Raw genomic sequence first — 10,668 nt, forward strand, 5'->3', positions numbered from 1 at the left:
GGAGGCGGAGCTTGCAGTGAGCTGAGATCTGGCCACTGCACTCCAGCCCGGGCCACAGAGCGAGACTCCGTCTCAAAAAAAAAACAAAACTTTTCTTATCAGGTGCAAATAACATTTTAATACAAATGGAATGTCAGAAATCCCAGAACCCTTTCACAAAGATGGCTAGAGTTAACATTTATTTTCATTCTATAAATTCTAGAGAAGGACTTTATATCTCTAGGCACATAACTCACAAACTGGCCATGATAAAATATAAAAGTAGAAAGAAAAGAGGGAGAGTAAGATTTATTTGTAGCTAGTTGATATTTTCTACTTTTGATCATATGAATTCGTCATAGTCAAGGAACACAACCCTTTATTACCTTGCAGTGGTAGAAAAATGTGTTACATCTTCCAAATTTCCTTAGGCCAATCACTTTGTATTAAACTCCTAAATAAACACTGCCTTCTTTCTCCTCTTCTAGGGTAACAGATGCCATTATATTTTAGTTTTGTAATGTTATGGTTGAGACAACCTTGCAATCAATAATGGTTTTACATACCAAGGAACTAAAAGAAATCATTTGAAATTGAAAAACAATATAAGTAACAGATAATTCTTGTTAAAATGACTGTGTAGGTTCATACTTTTTGAGGTCACACACCCCAACACATACACACTCCTGCACCATTCACACAACAGTGATAGATAGAAAATAAAAAAAGTTTTTTTAAAAAAGGAAAATTATAGCTGCCATATTAGTTAGGGTTCAATTGCAGGTATAAAAAAAAACCTCTAATATTTTAAATAGGATCAGAATATTTAGGTGCTAACACTTAGATGCTAACAAAATAAGTGGAAGAGTTGGAGGAGGAGGTTATAAGCTAGACCTTAAGGAATGTAATTCGGAATCCACACAGAACTGGCCTGCCAAAGAAACTGTCACCTCTGCCACCATCAGAAAGCTGAGGAAGCAAGGCACTGCTGTGCCAAGTGCTGGCTACAGGATCACACCTCCTTAGCCACAGTCCAGGAATTCGGTAGCCACCAGTGTGATTGCCGTCTCCAAGAACATACTGCCTTAGCTTCAGTTAGATCAATAAGCTCCCACCAGAATTGCTGGCTCTGAGGAACACAGCCCATGGCTGCAATTTGGGGATTAGAAACACTGTAAACGCCAAACCACTGGATCTGCATCAGCAAAATGAATGCTATGTGCCCTACCACCCTCTCCCCACTGACTCAATTCTCAATTCAAATCCCTCATGCAAGTAAATATGATTAATGGAATCGGAATCACATCAGGAACTCTAGATGTAAGGAAGCCTAACTAGTAGCTTTTACTTTCCAGTCCCTGTAGTACAGGAAGGCATACCAGAAGGAGGTTGAAACAGATGCTAAATTAGCCCATCTACCATATATGCCAGATCCATCAAAATGACAATAAATTATATGATACGACAGTAATTATTTATAATAAATATTTCCAAGGACTATAAATGGAACAGAAACAGAAAGCAGTCAGTGGAGCCTAATGGGTTCCATACCTGGAAGCAAGCAAAGATGGTCAGGAGTTCAACTTCTGTAGGTTAATGAGAACTTAAGGTGTCTCACTTAAGGCAGGAGACTGAGGCCAGGCACATTGCTTAAAACCAGGAAGTGGGCAGCACTCCAGAAATGAGACTGGAAAAAGCAGTTATGTCATATTGTACAATAAAAGAGGCAGGAGGCACCAATATCTAAGCCAGCCACTTGCTAGCTCAGTGGCTAGATATGTACTATTTACATTATCACAATGATCAGAAATCTGAGTTACCCACAGGCACCAGATGGAGGTAACCACAAAACTGATAGGCTGGGTAGGATATGATGATATTGGTTAACAACTGTCATTCAAGTTAAGCTTTCAAACCAAAATTCCAAATACATGAAAAAAAATAACACCATGATTACCAATAAAATCAACTCTTTGGTAGATGAATTCACTCAAGACAAAATGAAAATAATAAAACAATCTGAAAATGACCTTAAAATAAGTATTTAGAATCCTCAAAGATACAAATGAAAAATAGCCATAAAACATAAAGATTCAAAGTGCAATCTCAGTACCAATCAGGATAAACATAAATAAATCACACCTAGACATATTATAGTGAAACTGCATAACATCAAAGTGCCATAAAGAAACATTACCTACCAAAAAAACAACAATTAGACTGACAGCAAACACTTCATCAGCAATAATGGATGCCTTAAAGATAATGGAGTTATAAGTCCAAAATGTTAGGAGAAAAGAACTGTTAAGCTAGGGTTCCATGCCCAGCTAAACAATCATAAAGAATGAAGGCAAAATAAAAACATTTTAAAACCTACAATGACTATGTTCCACTAACAGACTCTTAGTAAAGAACTGGTATCTCACAGAATGTACTTCAGAAAGAAGAGCCCAAAGAAGGAAGCAAGACAGGTTGGTGGTCACAGAAATTGATAAAATATATTATCAAATGCAGCCAATTACAGATTATAAATAAATTATGATTAAAAGTGATTATGATGAAAAGAAAAGTGGCAACATGGATGAACCTTGAAAACATTATGCTAAGTGAAAGAAGCCAGGAACAAAACCACACATTATATAACTCCATTTACATAAAATGTTCAGAACAGACAAATCTAAAGAGACAGAAAGTAGATTAGTGGCTGCCTATTATTGGGGCAACAGAGAAAAAAGTGGGGAGTAGGCCAGCACTGTTGGTGAGCACAGGATTTCTTTTAAGGGGACAAAAGTGTTGTAAAATTAGATTGTGGCAATGGTTGCACAATTCTGAATATACTAAAAAAATGACTTGTACACTTTAAATGGGTGAATTGTATAGTACGTGTATTGTATCTCAATAAAGCCATTTTAAAAAGCGGAACTAGAAAGGAAAAGGGGTTCAAATATACCAAGATCCTTTTAAATTTTGATAGAAATTTTTATAATTATTTATGAATGTTAAAAACTTAGAAATAACCATTACAAGAACAGAAACATCATCTATAGCTCTCCCTCTCTCTATAGACATACACACACACACACACACACACTCACACACTTTCTCTCATCTACTAAAAGACAGAGTCTATGAGACTAGGTTAAAAAAAATCTTACTGAGAAGCCAGAACAGAAAAAGAAAAAAATCATAAAATAATTTTTTTAATCCAACTATACACTGCTTATGAGACATGTCTAAGCCAAAATGATGCATTAAGTTTGAAAATAGACAGTGAAAAATATATCAGGAAGGTGCAAAAGAAAGCTGGTACAACATTAACAGACAAAATAGAACTTAAGATAAAAAACGAAATTGGAATAAAAAAAAGACATTACAGGCCAGGCATGGTGGCTCATGCTGTAATTCCAGCACTCTGGGAGGCTGAGAGGGGAAGATCACTTAAGCCTAGGACTTGGAGACCAGCCTGGGCAACAAAGTAAGACCCTGTCTCTACAAAAAAAAAAAAAAAAGACATTACATAATGATAAAAAAGAATACTCTTCAAAGAAGCTATAATGAATGAATGTATACAATTAATATAAGCTCTCATATGCACATGAAACAATGGCAGATACAATTAATAAGGAGAAACTGACAAAACTACAGTCATGATGGGAGACTTTAATACTATATTACCAGAAATTCACAGACTAAATGGACAAAAATTCCCCAAGGATACAGCAAATCTGAACACAACAGTAAGTCTGATCTTATACATATATATATATGTATATACATATAAACATATATACATACGCAATACATGTCTGTGTGTATATATCCACATACATATGTGTGTATATATACATACATATAGACATAAAACTCTGTTAAACAGAAAAAGAATATACAGTGTTTTAAGCACATAAGACATTTATAAAACTTTGCTATTGTCTCAAAGGTAGGATCAACTAACTTCTAAGAATAATAGATTAATCACATTATGCACAATGCAAATTAGAAATCAATAATAAAAAGTAAACAGAAATAATCATAGAGATAACGTACTAAAAAAACTCATAAGGAGGAAATCTAAATAGATACTATGAAATACTAAAACTAAACAACAATGAAATTCCCATATAAAAAACTTTGTAAAAATACAACTAAAAGTGTAAAGAGGGGTACTCAAGAAGATAATAAAGATATCCATTATCACCACTTCTAAACAACATTGTTTTGGAGGTCCCAGACAATAAAATAAAGCAAGAAGAAAAATACAAGGCACAAGAATTAAAAAAGAAATATCAAAAATGTCATTATTTGCACGTTATCATTGCTCTCATAAAAAATCCAAGAAAGGCCAGGCAGTGACTCATTCCTGCAATCCCAGCAGTTTAGGAGTCCGAGGCAGGTGGATCACTTGAGCTCAACAGCTGCGGACCAGACCGGGCAACATGGTGAAACCCCAACACTACAAAAAATACAAAAAAATTTAGCTGGGCATGGTGGCACATGTCTGCGGTCCCAGCTACTCAGGAGGCTGAGGTGGGAGGGTCACTTGGGCCCAGGAGGTCAAGGCTGCAATGATCCAAGATTACATCATTGCACTCTAGCCTGGGTGACAGAGTGAGACTCTGTCTCAAAAAAAAAAAAAAAAAAATCCAAGAGAATTTGCAATTAAAATTAATAAAGAGGATTCAGCAAGGTTGCTGGATATAAGATCAACTTGTAAAAACTGATAGTGTTCTCTTATATACCAGTAATAACCAACTTAGCCACCGGGACCTATTATGGGGAGGGGGAGGGGGGAGGGATGGCACTGGGAGTTATACCTGATGTAAATGACGAGTTGATGGGTGCTGACGAGTTGACAGGTGCAGCACACCAACATGGCACATGTATACATGTGTAACAAACCTGCACGTTGTGCACCTATACCCTCGAACTTAAAGTATAATTAAAAAAAACAAAAAACAAGAAACAAAAAAACAAAAACAAAACAAAACAAATGTAATTTTTTAAGAAAAACCAATTACAATAGCAATAAACATTAGAGGGTAACTGTGGAAAAAATCCTACAAAATGTGTAAAACTCTGTCAGATGGAAGCATACAATTATATTAAAAACCCCCCAAAAATAACGTGGAGAAATATATTATGTTCACAAATATGAATACCTCATGGAATAACATCAATTCTCCTCAAATTATGCCATAAAAAAATCAACATTCTACAGGGAATTTTTATAGAATTTGACAAGTTCATTCTGAAGTTGACATGGAAGAATAAATAGCCAAGACAATTTGAAAGAAAATGACAAAATAATTAAAAGAATGTGATACTAGCCCAGGGGTAGACAAACAGACCAATGGACAGGACAGAGAATTCAGAAACAGTCAAGTACATACACAGAAATTTGGTTCTAGACGATGGTGGCACTACAAATTAAGGGGGAAATTAGACTATTCAATAAAAGGAGCTAGGATTAGCTATGCACAAGGCAAATTAGATCACTACCATGCAACAAAATAAAACTGATGGAAGAAAAAAGAACCCTAAATGTGAAAAGCAAAACTGCAGAACATTCCAAAGGAATTATAACATTGTGGTTCCTTTGACTTTCTTACTTGATACAATTTCTAGGCTCTAAACTATCCTACTTGCTCTCCTGAAGGGCACTCTGTATCCAGAACTGAATTCTCCTTGTAAATGGAAGCTGCAGAGTTAGAGTGTGAGCATCACTTTCCAAGTGCTGTTATTAGACTTCTGGTGACACAAACCACCTCAGACCACACTAGCTTTACTTATTCACTACAGAATTGGAATGATGAACACTGCACTTGCCATCTATTTAACAGCTAAGTTAACAGCTACCTAACCTCTCGCATCCTGGGTTCATTTGTATAGGGTTTTTTTGTCTCCTCCAAGTGTAAGGCCTTATTCTTACATCTACTTATTGCTATCATTAAATTAGGCTTGTTGTTCTTGTCTGTGGCCTTTTCCATAATCTCTTTATGTCATCAAATGTATTCATTATCCCATCCTGCACTATGTCATTCACGAAATCAATAATCCTGCCTTCTATAGAAGGCTTTATCCAAAGAACTGATTTAAAATGTGGATCAAGAAGTTTTACACAGCGAACCCTAGAGACATAACAGAAAATTTCCTCTTAATTAATACGAATCCACTTAATTATATTAGCAATCAGTCCATATTTTCCTATCTGGCCATCAAAGCCCTTATAAGACAAGGTAAAATGTCCTGCTCAGTTTTGGTTTAGCTTTGCTGGTTGTATTTCCATGATCCGCCAATCTACTAAGCTTTTCAAAGAAGTGAGATAGGAGTGAGATAGTCTGACATCACTTGATTTTAGTGAACACATGGTAGCATCAAACAACTTGTACGTCTTCTCTCAGATGCTCACAAACCACTCAAAAATTTTTAAGTAAATTCTGAAAAATTAGCACAAATTACAGAAGAGACCAAATTATAGAGACTCCACACATTCATAACATAATTATTATAGTCTCTATGGGGAATATATAATTATTTAAAAAACATATCCACAATATGCAGGCCAGAAAATTTCTTTAAAATCTATCATTCACAGAAAAAGAACTGGTAACTCTAAGAAATGGAGCCCCTTGGGGTGGAGAGGAGTATGGGGAGAGTGATAAATGTAAAAGGATAATAGAGTTCAAAAACATTCCTTTGAAAGTTTAAATTAAGAGAAGGCAGACAGGTATACAACTGGGCAAATGCTGTACTTCCTCACAAAAGAAGAGTAAACGTAGGCCGGCCGCGATGGCTCATGCCTGTAATTCCAGCACTTTGGGAGGCCAAGGCGGGTGGATCATGAGGTCAGGAGTTCGAGACCAGTCTGGCCAATATGGTGAAACCCTGTCTCTACTAAAATATACACAAATTAGCTGGGCGTGGTGGTGCGGGTCTGTAGTCCCAGCTACTCAGGAGGCTGAGGCAGGAGAATCACTGGAACCTGGGAGGCAGAGGCTGCAATGAGCCGAGACTGCACCACTGCACTCCAGCCTGGGCGACAGAGCGAGACTCTGTCTCAAAAAAAAAAAAAAGAATAAACGTGTTCAAAATCCATAAGTTATAAAACTCAGTTCCCAAGAAAACATGGGGCACCTATCCCACCTAATCACAAAGGATGTATCAGACACAGTACACCCTGAACACTGAAACTAGAGAGTAGAAAATATTCTGCTACCTTCATGTAGCCTGCTTTGAAACTGTTCCTCATTTGATCTTCCTGGTGAATTCACACATGAGCACCTAAGAGACTTACTTCTATCTGGTTCTCTCAGTGTTCCTCACAAACTTTTTACTTGGGGACTAAGAAACCAGCTATTTACAAAGACATTGTGTATAAGGAGATGGGCATATAGCCAAAATTTTCACTGGCCATAAAGAACTATGATATGGAATAAATAATTTGCTACTTAAGGTATATTTCTAAGGGTTCCATTAATAAGCAAGATATTATGAGCATTTAATTGCAAAAACCCATTCTTTTACATTTCCCAACAAACTATAATAGAGGTATCAGAACGCATTACTAGATGGTAGAAAGTATTATCTTTTGGCTGGGTGCAGTGGTTCATGCCTGTTATCCCAGCACTTTGGGAGGCCGTGGCAGGGTGATCATGAGGTCAGGAGATTGAGACCATCCTGGCTAACGTGGTGAAACCCCATCTCTACTAAAAATACAAAAAATTAGCTGGGCGTGGAAGCATGAGCCTGTAGTCCCAGCTACTTGGGAGGCTGAGGCAGGAGAATCGCTTCAACCCAGGAGGCGGAGGTTGCAGTGAGCCGAGATCACGCCACTGCACACCAGCCTGGGTGACAGAGTGAGACTCTGTCTCAAAAAAAAAAAAAAAAAAGGAAAAAAAAAAAGAAAGTATTATCTTTTCTTGAAGCTCCATTTCTTGACTGTAAAAGAGAAATGTAAATATATGACACTTAAAAGCTAAAAACATGCCAGATATTCTGCATAACTATGAAGTCCCTGAGAACCTCTCAGTGTCCAAAAAAGTGGCATTCAATAATTTTTAAATTTTATCTGCTCCATCTGCCAGTGTTCTTCATACTTCGTTATAGGATTTCCCTCTCTTGTCTTCTACTTTTTTTCTAGCATAGCTTCTGCTTAAAAACAAAAGCTTTGTAAGTTGAGGATATCTATAGAGTAGGTATTATTTTATAAGTATTTCTTCATCTTTTCAGTTAAAGGCTCATCTGGAAAAGGAACTTGTAAGTAAATAAGGCCAACTCAGCCTCCAATTCTGTATCAGTTTGTGGTCTGAATGTTCCCTCTTATCGACTGGGTGACACCTAGGCATGGATAGTGGGTAGAGCCAAGGACATAGTAAATCAGTTAGTAGAAAAGAGAGTGTGCTCAGGAATTTCCACCTATTTCATTCAAAGGACTCCATGTGATACAAGAGTTTAAGCTATAGAGGGTCTTGGGCCCAGAGGACTTTGTGGTTCAGGGGCCCCAGAGGATCCTAGAATCCACAACTTCTCTTTCCAGGGGCACCCTGAGCTAAATGGTTTCTGTGAACTAGCTTGAAAGCCTCATCACCATTTAGAGTATTGTATCTATTTAAAACACATCTTCCCATAATAAACTGACATTCGAACACTTGCATAATTCATAAATATCCGTTGTTATACTTAAGACTTTCCATTCATTTTCTCAAAAACAAAATTCTTCCAGAAGGGGGAACTGCAACAGAGTGAGTCAAGTCCATCTAAGCGTTTTAAAATGTGAGAAGACTGAGGAAACCTGTGCTTGTTCCCTTTCTGTAGCAGGCTGCAAAGAAAGCTGGTCCTAAGTGCAGGGTTGGTATGCAGGATAGGAGAAGAAAGGGTCCTGAATGAAACCTGGCCAGTGCCCAGTATCACAGAGTTACTAATGAATTTGTCCTGATAAAGTGTTCTGGAAGCAGAAAGCTCTTATCCTTTTCAGTTTGCTAAAATTTAAAATTAAAATTTTACACTGAAGTAGAATCCCAGAGGGATATATAAACTACAGCAGACTATTTCTCTGTTTTTTGCTCCTGATGCTGCTTGACAGTCCTACCTATAAAGGCCTGCAAACATTTGTCCTGAGGTCCCAATGCTCCAGGCCATCAGGGAGCTGGCAGATAGTAAAACTGCACAGAACTGAATGCACGAGCTACTCATTTCAGTCCAAAATGGGAACGGAAAATGTCTTTTATGACACCATCAACTTAGTGTGCCTGTTAATACAACCACTTAAGAAATCCTGCATTTCTTTAAAAACTCACTATTTCAAGTAAAGTATTACTTTTTACTATTATATTTGCTTGAACAGTTGTTTCATAAATGCAGTGTTCTTATACCAGTGAAACTGACAGGGATTAATAATTGCTGGTATCACTAAGAAAGTTGAGAGAAAGAGGATTTTGGGTTCTCAAATAAGGTTTGACAGGAAAAATTAATGGAAACTTAGATTAAACATACATTTCAAAACACAAAATTTGGGAGTAAAATCCATTTTGATGTAAAACTCATTTTGAACAGGACCCCAACTCTAAGAAACCTAACCTTAGAAGTTGCTTTTGGAGTTTGGAATTTGCTAGCATATTACTCACAGTTACAATTCTGATTGCACACTAGCAGTCCAATTTTGTTTGATAAGCAGCAAGGACACATGGCTACTAAGGTAATTCTGCCCAACTGAATGAAAGTTTAAGATTTAACACAAGTAATTTAGTGGGCATTATTTGGCCACTAATAAAATATAACTGACCCTTTGTATTTCATTTTAATCATCCTTATTAAAAGAAAAACACATCATACTAAGGGAGCTTACCAAATGGAAATGGCAACTTAAATTTGTATGCTCTATTAACAAGCAGAAATTTAATACATTACATTTTTGCATAGTAAGAATGGAACTGAACTTTCACTTTAAACTTTTAAGTTCCAGGATACATGTGCAGGACGTGCAGGTTACATAGGTAAACAAGTGCCATGGTGGTTTGCTGCACCCATCAACCCATCATCTAGGTATTAAGCCCCACGTGCATTAACTATTTATCCTGATGTTCTCCCTCCCCTTACCATCCCCTAGCAGGCCCCAGGGTGTATTGTTCCCCTTCCGTGTCCATGTGTTCTCATTGTTTGGCTCCCACTTGTAAGTGAGAACATGTGGTGTTTGGTTTTCTGTTCCTGTGTTAGTTTGCTGAGGATAATGTCTTCCAGCTCCATCCATGTCCCTGCAAAGGACATGATCTCATTCCTTTTTATGGCTACATAGTATTTCACAATGTATATGTACTACATTTTATCCAGTCTATCATTGATAGGCATTTGGGTTGATTCCATGTCTTTGCTATTGTGACTAGTGCTGCAATGAACATACATGTGCATGTATCTTTATAATAGAATGATTTATATTCATTGGGTATATACCCAGTAATGGGATTGCTGGGTCAAATGGTATTTCTGGCTCTAGGTCTTTGAGGAATCGCCACACTGTCTTCCACAATGGTTGAACTGATTTACATTCCTACCAAGAGTATAAAAGCATTCCTATTTCTTCACAGCCTTGCCAGCATCTATTGTTTCTTGACTTTTTAATAATTGCCATCCTGAATGGTGTGAGAGGATATCTCATTGTGGTTTTGATGTGCATTTCTCTAATGATCAGTGATG

General features: G+C 37.1%; 1 protein-coding gene and 1 pseudogene across 5 annotated transcripts in view; both read right to left on the reverse strand.

Moving 5' to 3' along the window:
* The window catches only part of FRMD5 (FERM domain containing 5), a 368,282-nt gene that overhangs the window by 299,695 nt on the left and 57,919 nt on the right, over positions 1–10,668 (reverse strand). The window lies entirely within an intron of this gene.
* The window catches only part of LOC105511112, a 64,378-nt pseudogene that overhangs the window by 52,940 nt on the left and 770 nt on the right, over positions 1–10,668 (reverse strand). The gene's annotated exons all lie outside the window — the stretch shown is intronic.

This window comes from Colobus angolensis, unplaced genomic scaffold (genome assembly GCF_000951035.1).
Source record: "Colobus angolensis palliatus isolate OR3802 unplaced genomic scaffold, Cang.pa_1.0 Scaffold199, whole genome shotgun sequence".
Lineage (NCBI taxonomy): Eukaryota > Metazoa > Chordata > Mammalia > Primates > Cercopithecidae > Colobus > Colobus angolensis.